We start from the raw sequence: 17,627 nt of genomic DNA on the forward strand, positions 1-17,627 counted from the left end.
GACGCCACCGTGAAAGTGCACCTTATCAAACAATCACCGGTTGAGGTGTCATCCACCAGCTTGTACTCCAACAGTAGCAAACCCAAGAGTGGTGCAAGTTAGCCTTCAAAGGACACCTTTCTTGCCTTTGATAACAACAATCGTGATCTCCCATTTCCTTCTCATGAATGGATGAATATATTAAATTAGTAATTTTTGGTAAAAAAAATTAGATTTAAAGGTTTGCCAGTGTTTTTCCCATGTCCACATTTCATTAGTTTTATTGTTGAATGCATAGTTTTACATGGCAATGGAAGTATTTTTACTAATTCCCGTCCCTCTGAATTTTTGTGCTCAAGAGTAGCATCTCAAAAGGCTCAATATCCCAAGTAGACCAGATTCTGCTTTACACAACATGACCTACATGAGGAGTATGGTCTAAGTTTGGAAGGCAAGTTGTACCAACATTTGTCTAATGGGGATGTGGTAGATGAGGATTGGCTGGCAGTCTTCACAGAGAAAAGGGAGAAGGGTGCCAGGGTCTTCTTGCATATGGTGCGGCTTTGAATATGCAGAAGAATGTAGGTTATTGTTTCACAAATTATATCAAGCCATACCAACCAACCAAGAAATCACGCACAAGTTTTCAACCTTGTTTGTATATGAGAGATGCCCAGCTGCCGCGCTAAGTCCAACGGGTCAGCGGAACGTTGGATGGGCTGTTTTTGGTGAACATGTCCTAGATCACTGCAAGAAGCTCCCGGGCGGGATGGACAAAAATCTCAAGAACTGGATTGATTGTAATGATAATGGTCAACATGTGACTCGGACCACACAATCCACTCCGAAGACTCCCATTCACCATGGGGGGATAACTTCTATCTCCTGCAGTTTGGGTCCTCACCCATTTTTGAATTGCTACTCTGTTAATCTCCAGATTGTGACGAAAGTGGAGCAGATGTTGGCTACAAGAAAGAGTACACTGGGAAGTGTGAAAAGCACACTAAAGGCAACCCAAGTGCAACTACAAGAGAAAAGTCACAACATGTGGAAGATAGAGGAAACATCTTCAATTACAACAGTGCTTGAAGGGCAATTGATTGAGCTTCAAACACTGAAAGATAGCATGGAGGGAGGAGCATGTGGTGCATCTGATTCTGAGGTGATGGTAATTGATGCAAAGATCATTTCTCTCTCAAGTGCATTGATAGCTCTAGGTGTTGATGCAAGCAACTCAAATATTAGAGACTGTGTATTAAAACTAAACCTTGCATTTAGGTTTTTAAGTGCAATGTAAGTACCATGTGAACCTTCTAAGTGGTTCATACAATTTTGGGATATTACCTGACAAGTACAACTCTCAAGATTCAACACTTGACTCTAATTATGTTTTACATGGTACTTTCCACAAGTTTCAATGGAGTCTTTTTGGTACTTAACAAGGCACAAGTAGATAGAACTACACAAAATCCGCCATTTAATAAGGATTAAATATGTTATGGTACTTTATATAAGTACCATTGGAGCCGTGTGGGTGCTTCACAAAGACTAGGGATGGTAGAAACGAGGCATAACTCTTAGATTCCACCATGCGATTGTGATTATATACACCATGGTACTTTTTTGTAGTTACTAGTGAGGCATTGTTGGTGCTTCATAGAGCTTATAAATGGTAGCAAATAGGTAGAACTCCAAAATCCAACATTTGAATGTGATTGATTATATCATGGTATGTAAATCTGGCAATAATGATCTCCCCCTGGGATAAAACAAGCCAAGTTATAAAGTGTCACTCAAGTAGCAAAAAATCATCTTGACAGCCTGTCAATGTGTAGACACTGGGCTATGCATAAATTTGTTGACACGTGAGACTGCAAATTGAATATCTTCCCTCGTATTGCATACATAAATAAAGCAACCAATAGCAGTTTGGTAAAGAGTGACATCGCTAGGATCACCAACATCATGAAGACTCAATTTCAAACATGTTTCCATGGGAGTAGCAATATGATTGCGGTCCTTAATTCCAAACTTACATAGTAATGTCTCTAGATAGCTTGTTTGACACAAGGAAATACCACCATTACACTACTTAAACTGTATACCCAAGTAATGATACAACATGCCCAAATCTTTCATCATGAAAGTAGCATTCGGATCAGCCTTATATTCAGTGATATCTGTCTCATTTGGTCCAGTGATGAGAAAATCATCAACATAAAGGATAACGATGCGAAGTACATCACCCTCATGCTTTACATACAAAGTGATTTCTGTCGGACTGTTATGAAAGCCTCGTGTAATTGAATGACTGTGAGATTTCTCATACCAAGCACAAGGAGACTGATTCAACCCCCATACAAAGCTTTCTTACATTTGCACACTTTATCTTCTTGTCCTTTCCTTACAAATCCGCGAGGCTTTGTTACATAAACTTCCTCAAATATACCATTCAAGAAAGCGGTAATAGTGTCTGATTGATGTACATTCCATCTAAAATGAGCTCCCAATGCAAATAGAAAATAAACAGTAGTCATATGGAAAGTGGTAGTAAAAGTCTCTTCATAATCTACGTCTTTCTACTGTGCATAACCTTTTGCAACAAGTCGAGCCTTGTAGCAATCAATCTCACCATGCGGCTTACATTCCAACTTGTAAACCCACTTTGTGCCCATGGCCTTTTTGCCAAGAGACAAATCACATAAAAGTCCATGTGTCATTTTCTATAAGTGCATCATATTTTGTTTGCATGGTAGCCATCCAATTTTTTGAATTCTATGCTTCATCAAAAGAAAGAGGTTCCTCTACATCACATAAACTAGTAACAACCAAATCATAACAATCTAACGCATGCGATGCATGGCAAGAACTTGAACGAGTACAACTAGACATAGGTGCATCCAATTTATTGTCACAAAAAGTATGCACCAGCTATTTTGGCATACCTCTACCCTCCTCATTCTCATCCATTTCCACATCAAGTACATCATGTACAACTACATCAGTAATAGGCTGATTTGTAGCATTTTTTGAAACACCCGCAAGAGCCACTTTCAAGAAAGAATAGGACTAAACAGTGTGCAGTTGAACAAGCCTTTGTTGTTGCTCAAAGAAAAGGTGGTAACAGCAATGTAGCCACTTCTCATGGTTCTTCAACAAGTGGAAAATCACCTGTTTCTAATGCTTCCGTTGGCAGCACCTTGTCTGGGAATTTTGGTGAAGAAGGAAAGAAGAAGATGTATTTCCATTATTGCAAGGATAATGATCGCTTGATTAAGCAATGTCTTAAATTGAAGGCAAAAGAGGCCAAGAAGAAAGAGACTAGTTCTACTACAAGTGCAGCTATTGTAGAATCTTCTGTGAAAGGAGATTGTGATGTTGATGTAGATACAGATTGGGAATTTAGTACAGAGTCAATTTGATCCTTTTGTCCATGATGCATGTATGTCAGTTGGTACAGATTCACATGTGTTTGATATGGTTGGTTCTTTGCCGCCTCTTGAAGCACTTTCCAAGAATTTTTGTGAAGGTTGTATTTTGGGTTAGATGCAACGTTCAAAGTTTCCAAAGGATGGTTCAGTAAGGGCTACATGCATATTTCCACTTGTGCATGGTGATGTTTATGGGCCTATGAAAACTCTATCCTTAGGCAATTACCTATACTTTTGTGACTTTCATTGATGATTACTCCAGGCATGCAAAGGTATATCTGCTTAAAGCTAAGTCTGAAGTGTTCATGTGCTTTAATAAATTTTTGGCTATGGTTGAAAATGTCTTTAAATGTACTATGGACACCCTCCATTCAAATCAAGGAGGGGAGTATATATCTCATGATTTTAATGCGTTTCTAGCTAATCGTGGGATAAAACACCAATCTACAATGTCGTATACTCCTCATCAAAATGGTGTTGCTGAAAGAAAAAAGAGGTTGCTTACGCAGATGGCACAATCTATGATCAAGAGTCAAGCTTTGCTACATCTTTTTGGCTTGAGGCTATCATGTGTGCTATTTATGTACTTACTAGGTGTCCTACAAAAGCTTTGCAATCTATGACTCCTTATGAAGCATGGCATGATAAGAAGACATCTATTGATCACATGTGCGTTTTTGATTGTTTAGCTTATGCTTTAGTGCCACAAATGTAATGCAAAAGAATGGATGATAAGGCTGTTAAATGCATTTTTTCTAGTTACCATATTGAAAGCAAAGGTTACAGCTTATACCATCTGCAAAAAAACGTATCTTGGTTTCATGAGATGTTGTGTTTGTGGAAGATTTTGTTCAGTCTTTGTTATCATGTACAAGAGAGTCGAGACAGTAATGTAAGCTTATAAGACATTTATGACACTTTGTTGCCTCTTTTTCATGGTGGAAACTTGAATAATGTAGATTCCAACAAATGTACATCCTACTGGTTTCTTTTGGTTTAGTAATGCCATCACCTTTTTTGTAATGTGCAACTTCAGAGAGAGAGAGAGAGAGAGAGAGAGAGAGAGAGAGAGAGAGAGAGAGAGAGAGAGAGAGAGAGAGAGAGAGAGAGAGAGAGATTAAGTGCATGATTCACAACCACGTGAAACCTATTCCACACAAATCACTAGCACATGAATTCCTATGAAGTAATCTCTTTGTATACTAAACGACGAATAGCCGCCCCCCAAAAAACAGATGGGGATTCACTGTTTGCCACATGTCCCTCTCTTTCCACAATTCACTACCACATGAACCCTATGTCTCACAACCCACTAGTACATGAACTCTATGGCAAAGTAATCTCTCTATATAATAAATGATGATGAGCCGCCCAAAAAATGGACGGGAGTAGAGGAGGACAATATCAATTGCTTATTCTTTCAATGTATTAATCTCTCGATAAGTAGTAATCACTAGCGTATGCTGGTGAACAATGACATCAGATAGCCAAAAGATCCTCACAATTTGAATAAAAAAGCAAAATTTATTAATTTGGATTTCAAAAATTTATTAAAAAATAAATAACTTTGGGCTAGCATAACATACTCATAATGCTCCCTGAATAGACGGGGGATTCACGTGTTGTGTCAAGTTTTGAACGTCCAAGCTTACACGATCAAGATTTTTTCCTTTCTTTGCTGTGACATTTGAGGTGTGTGGGTTATTTCAAGGAGGCGTGTTATTTTTGCATCCTTCTCTGCCAACTCTGTTATCATTTTCATTTTGCCTTTTTCAAATTTATATCAACACTTCAACTATTAGTGCCAACTCTCCTCGTGTGAATGTCACACAGCTCCCCCTTATATCATGTGTGGCCACATTTGTATCCATTGAGGAGAAGTCTATTGGACATTGCTGGAAAAATTGTGTGCATAACATTTCTGCAAAATAAAACGCACAATGTACAAAGTGTAATGAATATCCATAAACTTCTAAGTAGATCCTCTTGGCGTTTTCCCTGATTTCTTGGTTCACTTTGACACTTTCCATCGACCTTTCTTGATCTTTGCATCTTGACAGGACCATATTGTCTTAATCATTTTCTTTGTCATTTCTTTGTTGATGTCTTTCATTCGTGGTTTAGATTTTCCCATTTCGATAGTCGACGAGCTGTGCATGTCACTTGTTGTGCAGACATGCCATGTGCTAGAGATCATGCGTTGAAAAGAATTGACAGCCAATTGGTGTTGATTTGATTGCATTGTTTGTTCTTCATATGCCTGCTCTTCCTCAGCCATTGTGTCTAAGAATTGCAATTGCCAAATAGAAAAATATTAAATATCTTGGGAAAATATGTTTTCTCTCAATTCATTAATCTGTAACTCTTCATTTCAAAGTTCTCATAAACCATGACAAGGTCACGTCACACCAAAGATATTAGAATACTTCACAATACACAACTCGATTGACTATAGACAATTGATCCAAATATACTTCAACTCATGTGAACAACAATACCACAATCGATTATAGACAGATGGCTAACCCAGATGGAAAATCATTTACAATAATCGATAGCACCCTTCAAAATGTTTTAAGCCGGATAAAAAGGTTCAATTAGTGATCATTGAACAAAATTAGGGTTTGTGTTTAAATGCTCTTCAAAGAATAGCAAAATGTTAGCAAAAGTATTTTACCAGGCTTTATGCTTTTTCAACTTCATGAAGTGTCCACCTTTTGCTGAATAGCCTTGAGAGTATCTTGGTCGAGGTGACAAAAAACTTCACCTGGGAAATATACTTTTCCAGTTGCACTCCAAAAGTCTCTCAACATCTCATACATAAAGCCTAATGCATAAATATCTCTAGCCTTTGTGTATGCATTTGAAATTCATGGTCACTTTTGTAGCTCATGTTCTCCTGCTTCCTTTGCCTACAAAATTGCAAACGAAGACTGAGCCGCTACAAAATTATTGGCAACCCACTTGGCTAGGGTTCTCAACATCATAGCCCAATCAATAATGCCGATGCAAGGTTTACTTGTGTGGGTAAAATCTAACATTACATTATAGGGATGCAAATCGCACTGCACTATGCCAACATAGTGAGCAGTCATAATGCCATTGATTAGAGCATGTAAAATGGTTGGCATTTTCTCAATCACTACTTGGAGACATGAAATCTCTATCTCTGATAGTTGCTAACTTGCAAATGAAAAATGCTTCCATCCATACTGAAGTTGATGTATGAAACACCTAAATGCACCCTTGCAATTGGCTAGGGTTCTCAACATCATAGCCAATCAATAATGCCGATGCAAGGTTTAATTGTGTGGGTAAAATCTAACATTACATTATAGGGATGCAAATCGCACTGCACTATGCCAACATAGTGAGCAGTCATAATGCCATTGATTAGAGCATGTAAAATGGTTGGCATTTTCTCAATCACTACTTGGAGACATGAAATCTCTATCTCTGATAGTTGCTAACTTGCAAATGAAAAATGCTTCCATCCATACTGAAGTTGATGTATGAAACACCTAAATGCACCTTGCAAGAAGGGCACCCGGCACATCAAGTCTCCCAATGAGCAGCTGGCATTATAGTATGGGAAGAGTGTGATCTAGGGGGCCTCTCTGTAGTGAAGCCGATGCATCTAACAATAGAGGATTCTAGTGTTTACATGCCTCACTCTGTTTGGAGGCTATCAAACTTTGTTTATGCCCCTCCCTTGTAGCATTTTCCTACGTAGTAAGTGATATGCTGTGGAAAGAAGGATATGCTTTTAATAGTATATAATTTGTAGACACCAAACCAGCCTATTCCAATCATGGAACCTTCTACTAGGGCTTCATGAGGAATTCCTATTAAATGTGTACACTTGGCATTCAATGTTGTGCGCATGAATGTGTCGGTGCCGCTGGCATCTAATCGACCACCGATGGCCCCCTACGCATCTTGCACCATCTGGCATCTAATCGACCACCGATGGCCCCCTACGCATCTTGCACCATCTTGATTCGCTTTGATAAAGTGGATTGATCTTGGACTTTTACCCGCTTTATCTTCACATTTGCTCCTCCCATTGTTTGTATCACATCTCTAATTTGGTCATATTACAAGTGGGAGGGAGGTCTTCTTTCAAGTATCTGCAGTACATCTTCATACTACCAAGAACCGTTCTAATTTTATGGCGTGGGTCAAATTCTCTGATCCTTGTCGACACCAGTAGCTCATACTAGCCTTCTCCATGTAGTTTGCACTCTATGTTCTCCCAAACAGTGCTAATGAAATCTTTAAGAAAGATGCCACTCTCATTTATTTGCTGGATTTGGGCATCTGCACACAAGGAAATTGCCTGAATGCGCTCCTTTCGACTAGCCCGCACGACAATTTTTCTTTGTTCAACCGTCATTTTTGCACTGGATAATAAAAAGAACAATTTGAATACAATTGCATACTGCATCGATGGTCTCGCACATGCTAAACTATCAAAATATCAGGCTCAAGACATATAACACTTCAAAAAAACTATCTCAAATCATAAGACATGGATTCACAATAGTTTGCGCAAACCATGATGATAACACAAATGAAATATGTTGATTCAAGGACTTGATCGTTTGGACTATACGGATTAAAAAACATAAACACTTCATAAAATTGTGTTGGCATAAGACCTGAGTTCACATTTTGCGTATTTACACTTCAAAAAACAAGGTTGCAATAGATGACATTTGCATCATATTTTCAGTTATGAGGTGAAGAATTGTGCCAAATTGATATTTTGCCAAAACGGATACCAAATTAATATCATGATGACAAGTTTGAAGCTAAAAAAATAAAAAACAATTAGTGTATTTCTAACTAAAATTTCATAAATAAAATATAACTTCTCATCAAAAGAAGATTTTGCATAGATATCAAGAAAAACCTTAAGGTTTGTAATATATCTATTGCCAATGCTTATTAACTAAGAACTATGCCAACTTGATAGTTAACCAAAATTGATACCAAATTAGTATTATGATGATAAGTTTTTAGATAGAAAAATTTAGTGCGGTTTTAACTAAAATTTAATAAATTGAATATAATGTCTCATCAAAAGAAGATTTCGCGTAGATATTAAGAGAAAACTTAAGGATTGTAATGCATCTATCGCCAATGCATTTAACTCAAGGTTTGTAATGCATCTATTGCTTTTCATAAGTGTAGTTACTATTGAGGTTTTACAAACGTGACATGTCCTAATTTTTATGAGTACTTTGGATAACGTTTTATAAGTTGGCAAAAGCATTTCTTGATATTTTTTCTAGATTGGATGTACCATTTTATTTAAATTTGTGAAAACATGTTCTTTTTCGTACCAAACTAGTGTTACCAAAGAATTCAACAGATAGTTGTTACATAATTAAAATCCAACATTTTGTATACCTAATAGTCAAACATACAGTATGTATACATGCACATACAATTTATACTACATTCATAAAGCCGGATCAACGACATGAATGTCACATGTATACAAAAACACATGCTTCTAACAAACGACACACATTAGTTGCGTTATGACCAAGTGTCGCTCAAATTTAAAGAGTAAAAAAAATATAAACACGAATATCATATGAACGCGTTATTGATCAATGCCCATATTCTCTTTTGCATGGGGAAGGAAAGTTGACTCACCATAATGATATTAATATCTCCATGTTACCGGGATGTAGTACGCATATGATGAGCCAATACTTACCACAAGGACATCATATTCTCTCAATATTCGAGGTAATGCCCCGCATGGTAAGCACTGTTTCGTTGAACAACTAACTTACACACCCACGTTGTGTGGTAAGGTACCTTGTTGTTTCCATACAATACAACACAAGGCACGCTACCATGCAACACACACACACACACAACATAAACACACGAGTCATGTGGTTAGGTACTCTGCTACTGCCTCCCATTGTGACACAGAGCACGCTCCCACACGACCCCCTTGCTCCCCCTCTCCTCTTAATGTACTGTAATAGCCCCCCCCCCCCCCCCCCCCCCCCCCCCCCCCCCCCCCCCTCCTCTCTCTCTCTTCTCTCTCTCTCTCTCTCTCTCTCTCTCTCTCTCTCAAGATCTGTCCCTCTCCCATGCGTAAAAAATGCAAGCCCGTAGGCTCAAGCAGACACGCCTATTTATCAAGTTGCAAGCCCGCTGGGCTTCTTGTATTTCTCGGCGGGCTTGTCGATATTTTGATGTTTCCTAGCATGCCCGCCGAGAAATACAAAAAGCCCCACAGGGCTTTTTATGAGTTACCAAGTCGCCCTTAACCAGCTTCATTGTGATCATTTAACTATCAATATGTTAATATGATAATAACACTTAGTAATCACAAGAAATTTTACGTGATTATGTAAATATTAAATCCCTGTAAAAATTATCCAAATTGACTACTTAGATAATGGTTTTGGTTTTGTCCCAACCATGTTATTCATTGTTATGTGGTGGACCATAACATAGAATGAAGGAAAACTCCTCCACCCAACAATTTGGCAATCAATTTAGGATTACATATCACAAATGAAGAATTGGAGACATTGCTTGAAGGAGGATTTCAAGTGGAGATACCTGGTATAGAACAACTTGATACAACTACAATGGGGACTTCTTCAAGGTGTAGGGGTGAAAGCACGTATTGGTGGTACAAAAACAAGACCAATTTTGAACTCACCTGGTTGGTGCTGCTTTGTTATGGCCATAAAACAAAAGATGTCATATTCTTAGTTTTTTGGGGGGAAAACTCCCAACTTTGTATTATGAGCTACTTTTGACAAAAAAACGTGTGTGTGTGTGGTGTAATAATTGCAAGGATAGCCACTTAGAATCATTCTCTCCTGTGTACGAGATGAGATATCTTCTGTGCTTGTCACATCACAAGCCAATTGGCCTTCCTATTGTCACATCACAGGCTTCCTCTGCTTTGAGTTGTGCTATGTAGGCGTCCTATTTGTTGTGCTCGTCCCAATCTCTTCTTGGTATCCCCTTTGCTAGTTGCTATGAGGTCCCCATAGGGATATTGCTACTAAGTCAACTCCTGAGAGAGCACCAAGCCTACCAATGGCAACTCCAAGCTCACGTCTCCTTGTAGCACCAAGACCACACAGTCTGTGCCATCCGAGGAGTGACACCGAATACTTGCGCAAGCAAGCTGATTTTCTTAGTCGCACAATTTGAACATGGATGGTCTTCTATCCTTGCTGATGATGATATGCTACATCAAAGAGTGGAGGTGAGTTATGTATGTTGTGTTGAAAATTGCAGATTGAATATTTTTGCATGCAGCGCTATTAATGCAAATTAGTTGAGCATTGTTTGATTTGTATGTCAATACATAAATAAATGATGTAGTTTATTAGGGTTTAGGGTAGCTGAGTTTCAAAACAAGGTCTTGCATGTGTCTTAGTGCAAGCTGCATGTTTGAGATTTGCACTGCACATGCAAATTTTCATGTTATGGGATTTGATACTATATGTATGTTGTAAAAAAAAAGCATTCTAATCGTTGGAATGTGTAAATTGACCTCATCTTTGTAGGTAAAAACAAAATGGAATATTACCCCATGCTCACAAAATTATCTCATACAACAGAGGAGCTACACAAGGAGTATGGGCTAAGCCTACTAGGGGTGCTTCCAAAGGATCTAAATGAAGTTATGCTCCCAGAGGATCCGTGGTTAGCAGTGTTCAAGTTTAAGCACAACAAAGGTGCCAAGATTTATCTTAATCACGTGCACCCTTGCTTCATAGACAATTGCATGCTTCTCTTCCACAAGGTGTATCAAGCACCACCATCTTGTGGACAGATTACAATGAAGTTTTCTCGAGGGTACGCTTTTGAGAGGTTCCAGCTGCGACAAAAGACCTTGTAGGCCACACCGTGGCATGGGCCAAGTTTGGTGAGAATGTTATTTAGATGTACATAACAAGAGGAGGGGGATTGGAGTGGGAGATTGAGGGTTGGAGAAAGAAAAATGGTGCCTCTGAGGCTTCCATCACAGTAGAAAAAAGCCTTGCATTACACAGTCTAGTAGCAACTTGTGTACGAAGATAGGGCCACTGCTGCTTATCGGCATAATTTGCCAGTTTGTGACTATGTTGCTGATTTGGAGTTATTGGTGGAGAGGATTCCAGCAAAGATCAAGCACACTATGTATAGTCTCTTTGAGATGAGGATTCAAAGGTTTCCCTTATACATCAACATCCTTGGTCTTTGGTGCATACAATACTCTTTGGCACTATTGACTACTATAGGATTGGCTTTGGTACCTTTCCATGGTCTCCTTGGTATTTATAAACACTACCCCATCTAATTTTGGTACGACCTCTACTAAATTTGGTAGTCTACTTTGTCTTGGTACTGCCTTGAGGCTTCCTCGATATACCACCAATCATAGCTTTCTCTGGGACTGCATTTTCATCTCCCTTGTCTTTGGTGCATACAATACTGTTTGGTACTTTTAATGATTGTAGGTTTGTCTTGGGTACTTTTCCATGGTCTCTTTGGTATTTATAGGTACTATCTCCAATTGTATTTTGTATTTCTTCCAGCTAGCTTTGGTATTTTTACTTTGTCTTGGAAGTGCTTGGGTACTTAGACATCTATGATGGTACTGCCTTGGTCCTTCCTTGTTATAGTACCAAATCTATCTTTGATTAGAAGATGCCTTGGTATGTTCTTGATCTCTTTGGTGCATAAGTACCCTTGGAATATTTGATACTCTTTTTGGTAGTTTTTGCAGGTAGTTTTGGTCCTTTGCATTGTTTTGGTAGGGCCTTGGACCTTATCATTGTAGGATGGGACCGCTCTGATACCTCCTTGGCATAGTGCCAATTGTTTAGTCTCGGTACCTTTCCATAGTCTCTTTGGTAGTTTTTAATTCCTTCCTTCTAGTATTTTTGGTATTGTCTCTAGCTGCCTTGGTGCTGCCTTGATATACCACCAATCATAGCTTTCTCTAGGATTGCCTTGGAATCTCCTTGGTCTTTGGTGCATACAATACTGTTTGGTACTTTTTATGATTGTAGGGCTATCTCGAGTACTTTTCCATGGTCTCTTTGGGATTTATAGGTACTACCTCCAACTATATTTGGTATTGATTCTAACTAGCTTTGGTATGTTTATTTTGTCTTGGAAATACTTGGGTACTTAGACATCTAGGATGGTACTTCCTTGGTGCTTCCCTGTTATAGTACCAAATCTAGCTTTGACTAGAAGATGCCTTTGTATGTTCTTGATCTCTTTGGTGCATACAGTACCCTTGGACTCTTAGGTATAATTTTTGGGTTCTTTGCTTTGTTTTGGTACTACCTTGGACCTTATCATTGTAGGATTGGACTGCCTTGGTACTTCCTTGCCATAGTGCCAATCGTTTAGTCTTGGTACCTTTCCATAGTCTCTTGAGTGGTTTTTAACTCCTGTCTTCTACTATTTTTGGTACTATCTCTAGCTACTTTTTGTACAAGTGCCTAATTATTGCCTTGGTACTTTTCTTGGTAGTGGTTTCTGAATCTAGTTAGCAAGCCAAATCTGCATGGGTAATGTTGGTGCAATGATTGATATCTTATGTGCAATGTCTAGTGCATGGTGTGTTCTGTGAGATTGATTATTTTTCTTTTTTTGTGTAACAAGCACAGCATGACAAGCCGGAGGCCTCCTGCAAGGAGGGACAAGTCCATTGCCAATTTGTGAATGGTTTGCTCAAGGAAGTGAAGCAGGGAAAGAGGTTCACTCTCTTCCCCAGGCCACCCCTTGTAGATATTGACAAAACAATCCATGTGTTTGGCACATGTGCTACATGCATGCAGAGAGTATCCAGAGGTGACATATGTTGTGGACAACTTCATGTTAGAGTGCAGGCATCAATACCACCCTCTCTGCTTTGGTGCACTTTTTCACACTAGTGGCACATGTGTGAAAGAGGGGTGTGGCATGGTAATTCCTATAGTGGCAAAAGCGTATATCAGTGGGCATTATACTGTAAAGGGTAAGTTGGCACTATTTTCAATACATTGAGGCTTTCTACTTTTGTATTACGATGTTGATTGAGTGAGTCATTTGTGATTGTGTAGATGAGGAATATTTGACACATGCAAGCCAAGATGTGCAAGGAACAGACACCATGGGTGTGAAGAATGGTGGGCCTGGACCAACAAAGGTTTTTATTAAGGATGTGGAGGACCTTGCCAATATGGAACAGGTTCAAGACATCCCTCGTGGACTTGGAATCTGGTTGGAGTAAGGAGAAAGTGGAGAGACAGGATGTGTACACAATGGGTGACAGCCAAGGAGTGGATACTAGTATGGAGAAGAGGGAGGTTGCTGAATGCCAGGATAGTGTTGGAATGAATACTGTTGAGGCCTCTACAATGGACGTCAACAAGCAACAGGATGAGCAAACCAAGTTTGATGAACCCTCTGCAATTGACGAGGTGCTGCTAACTACGGCTGAGGCGGTGGCAGGGCAGGGTGCTATTGAAGAGAATGGTGAGGGAGTGGCCGATAGTGTTAAGAAAGTGGACAATAGTGACGATGGTGCTACACGTGGGACTACTGAGAAAGATGTAAACATGGGAAAATTTTAGGATAAGGTGACTGATCCGATTGATGTGGATGTGGACGCTATTGATCATGAGAAGGTGGCTGGCACAATGCCGACATCTCCAAGTGATTTCACCTTGTCAGACTTGTTGTCTGCAGTAGGAAGAAAGTGCATCCATGGATGTGCCAACAAGTCCCGTACTTGCAAACTTTAGCTTATGTCTGCCCTTGTAATTGACAGTTCGTGTCTTGATGTAATGCATTGAGATTATATTTAAGTCTGCATCTATTACTGTATGTTTTAAGTACATGTTACATTTTCTTTCTTATATTGTGCTCTCTTGTGGTAGACTTTGACCCTTTGATCTTTGAATTGACTCTGTAAGTAAGTTGTTGTAGGATCTTCATTGTGTGCTAATTGACTCAAAATATTATTGGCACGGTTGAAAATAATCCATGGTGGTTAAAGGAAAAATTAGCTGACATAGAGCTGCCAAAAGATGTTATGGCTATAGGCAGGTGGCTGATTGTATTTGATGTGAATGGTGTGCTCTTAAAAAGCTACAACCAACCACCACCAGAGATGCAGTTTTTGCACCTCCCACAGGAGGTGAGGCCATTTGTATATCTTCTGGGTCGAGAGTTATGATGATGTGCTTGTAAAGTTGTCTAGGCAAGCCGATATTATGATATGGTCTTCTTGTAGAAGAGAAAAGCTAATGCACTTTTTGGGAACATGCATGCCATATTGTCATAGTAAATGAGTGGTCAAAGGTATACGTCTAACCCTCTTCTTACCTCATGCTGATTACCAATGTGTACTGTCATTAATTTTGATTGACTTTCCCATACTCTTACAGATGTGTTCAACCAAGAAGATTGTGAGATGTGGCTACCCAACATCCTTGATGTCTCAAATGTGCCAGAGGAGAATGATGCTAAGCCTGTTTTCTAGAAGTTGCTGAGATCGATGTGGGGAAAACACTCGTCGTATAATGCCAGCACTACCATACTTGTAGATGATTGTAGATATGAGTCTCTTAGAAACGACTATGAGAAATTTTTGGCCATTCGGTCGTATAAGCCTTCTTACCTTGATCCCTACTACCCCTTGTACCTCACGGACTTGGTCAAACCCTGGCTAGAGGGCTGGATTTTTGCTCCCTACCCAATATCATATAGCCGTCAACACCCCCTCTTTGATGTAGAAGACGATGTTAGCCCTCTCATTGCTGATTATTTCATTCAACCACGAGAGGGATACGCTTATCGCTTTGACCCCCCTATCAACCCATGATTAGTGGAGCAAAGAAAGAAAATTTTCTTAGTGCAGTCTGCTATGTATTCCTCTTTATGTGAAAATGAAAATCCACTAATGTCCATTTAGTCATTTTTCTTATAGTATGCTTCTGTGGTCATCTTGTCTTTATCTTTGTATTTGGTACTGGTAAGTACCAAATTTGGTACTTGTCTTCTCATTGTAGGGTGATTGTAACTCATGGAAGCTCCATTGTACGAACTTTATAGCAGAGAGCTTTTTTTTGGAAAATTTTATCATTGTGAGCTTGGGAAATTATAATAAGTATCAAATTTGAAGCTTTTGGTACTAAGACTGACAACTTTCTGGCTTTGGTACTGCTAAATTGGGTACTATAAAGTACCAAATTTGGTGCTGCTCATCTCACTACAGGGTGATTGTAGAAGAAAGCTTATTTTGGAGAGAGCTTATTTTGGAAAAGAACAATATTATGGGCTAGAAAAGTTAGGTATACCAGTATATTTGGAGGTGATAACAACATACAAGTGCCCACCTAGCCAAGGCGCCAGTTGTGTCAGCCGGCCAAAGTTTTGATGTGGTCACATTATTTTTCCGATGTTTAATACCTCAAACCCTGTAAAAGCCTAATGTCAATTGTCTATGTCAAGTCTAAGTCAAAGATGTAATTTTTCCAATGATGTATGTAAAGGTCCATGAGAAGTTGGCCGCCGGCCACTTTAGAAAGCCCTAGGTATATAATACACTAAGGTTAGTGGGAAAGGGAGATTATTTTTTGGAAGATAAGTGACTATTGCTGTACGCACATGGAGTGACCTCTTGGCTCCAACTTGTAATCATCGCTATTGTGGCTACGGTAATCCAAATTCAGTTTTGTTTATTACATTGTGTTCTTCTTACTCTTCTCTTTCATTCAAGTGTAAGCATTCAAAACTCAGTGTAGGTATCAAATGCAACCGTTGTGGCCTTAAATCGCTATTTTGAGTGTTTATATGCATATTTTATGTTGTTTTGACCCTAGGAGAGGCTTTAGGGACCCAAAAAAGACCCTTTAGGATCATCCGTTTACTGTTTTTGCGTACTTTGGGATGAACGATCGCGATCCGTGTACCCATGCAAAATGTTGTGATGACAGTGATAGGATATGCTCCTGATAGTCCCCTGTAGCTTCCCTTCAAGTTTCGTGCGAATCCGATATGATTTGCATGGTAAACAGGCGTGATGTCTGTAGAGCTGTGTAGAAGGACATAGGCAGATTACTTGGCTTTAGTGCATTTGATTTGCTTGTACAGTTAGTAGTTGCATCTCTTCGAGTTCACTTCATTAGGATTGACACACTAGTGAGTTTCCATGCCTCATCCGAGTCGCTTCCGTGGTATTGATATTTATGTTGATGCCTGAAGGCTATGCAATGGACGTCCGTCGCGGCGACCCACATTTTTGACTTAGACTTTGACATAGACGATTGACATTAGGCTTTTACAGGGTTTGATGTATTAAACATTGGAAAAATAATGTGACCACATCAAAACTTTGGCCGGCTGACCCAACGAGCGTCTTGGCTAGGTGGGCACTTGTATGTTGTTATCACCTCCAAACACAGTATAAAATTTGGTGCTTTTGATACTAGCATTGGCAACTACCAAATTTGCTACTGTAAAGTACCAAATTGGGTGTTGGTCATCTCATTACAGGGTGATTGTAGAAGATAGCTTTTTTTGGAAAAAGAAATATTATAGGCTGGAAGTGTTTGGTATACCAGTACAAAAGTTGGTGCTTTTGATAATGGCATTGGCATCTACCAAATTTGGTACTATAAAGTACCAAATATGGTGTTGGTCATCTCACTACAGGTGATTGTAGAAGAAAGATTATTGGAAAAAAAATTATAATGGGTTGGGGAAGTTAGGTATACCAGTACAAAATTCGGTGCTTTTGATACTAGCATTGGAGACTACCAAATTTGGTAGTGTAAAGTGTCAGATTTGGTGATGAACATCTCACTATAGATTGATTGTAGAAGAAAGCTTATTTTGGATAAAAAATATTAACAGTACCAAATTTGAAGCTTTTGAGGCTATTGCTACTAGTAAGTTCCAAATTTAGTACTGGTCTTCTCATTGTAGGGTGATTCTATGTCATGGAAGGTTGATTATACAAACTTTATAGTAGAGTTAGCCTTGTTTTGAAAAAAAAAATGTGATCTCGAGAAGTTACATTATTAGTACTAGTAAGTTCCAAATTTGATAGTGATCTTCTCATTGTAAGACGATTGTAACTCACTTTTTTTCAAGTTCTTGTAAATTGTGCTATATAACTAACCTCAACAGTGTAGCATGTGACGTGCATACATAGTGGAGGTAGGGAGGGAAAGG

The 17,627-nt window shown here is 39.1% G+C and overlaps 1 pseudogene; it reads left to right on the top strand.

Annotated features, from left to right (window-relative positions):
• Nucleotides 1–13,367: 13,367 nt before the first annotated feature.
• LOC147435496 (uncharacterized) lies at nucleotides 13,368–14,191 on the top strand (annotated as a pseudogene).
• Nucleotides 14,192–17,627: the final 3,436 nt, after the last annotated feature.

The sequence above is a fragment of the Adiantum capillus-veneris genome, chromosome 18 (assembly GCF_014529385.1).
Source record: "Adiantum capillus-veneris isolate H3 chromosome 18, ASM1452938v2, whole genome shotgun sequence".
Taxonomy (NCBI): domain Eukaryota; kingdom Viridiplantae; phylum Streptophyta; class Polypodiopsida; order Polypodiales; family Pteridaceae; genus Adiantum; species Adiantum capillus-veneris.